This window comes from Morone saxatilis, unplaced genomic scaffold (genome assembly GCF_004916995.1).
Source record: "Morone saxatilis isolate NCDOM2014 unplaced genomic scaffold, NCSU_SB_2.0 Contig12, whole genome shotgun sequence".
Taxonomy (NCBI): domain Eukaryota; kingdom Metazoa; phylum Chordata; class Actinopteri; family Moronidae; genus Morone; species Morone saxatilis.
The window spans coordinates 25,277,750-25,278,015 of NW_023339674.1; the positions used below are offsets into that span (position 1 = coordinate 25,277,750).

At 33.5% G+C, this 266-nt stretch overlaps 1 protein-coding gene across 1 annotated transcript in view; it reads right to left on the reverse strand.

The window, feature by feature from the left end:
• Nucleotides 1-266, reverse strand: part of LOC118321456 (inactive N-acetylated-alpha-linked acidic dipeptidase-like protein 2) — a 224,246-nt gene that overhangs the window by 200,758 nt on the left and 23,222 nt on the right. The gene's annotated exons all lie outside the window — the stretch shown is intronic.

Genomic DNA, 266 nt, shown 5'->3' on the forward strand with positions numbered 1-266 from the left:
ACATGCATTGAATTCCCAGTCCGAAGACTTAGCATGAATTGCTTTATCAGATTTGGTTTAAATTTGGTCTGAGTGGTCCAGTTTTAACTTTGCTAAATTGGTACTATATTTTATCAGGGAATGTTCATCTTTGGCTGCCCATGTTAAGGGACTCTGCCAATCATTCATTATAAAATTCCCCTTTAGACTGTGAGTTTGTTGGATGAACAACAAATTATTTTTCTGCAAAGAAAATATAAAAAGGTTTGGTATATATAGGAAAAATC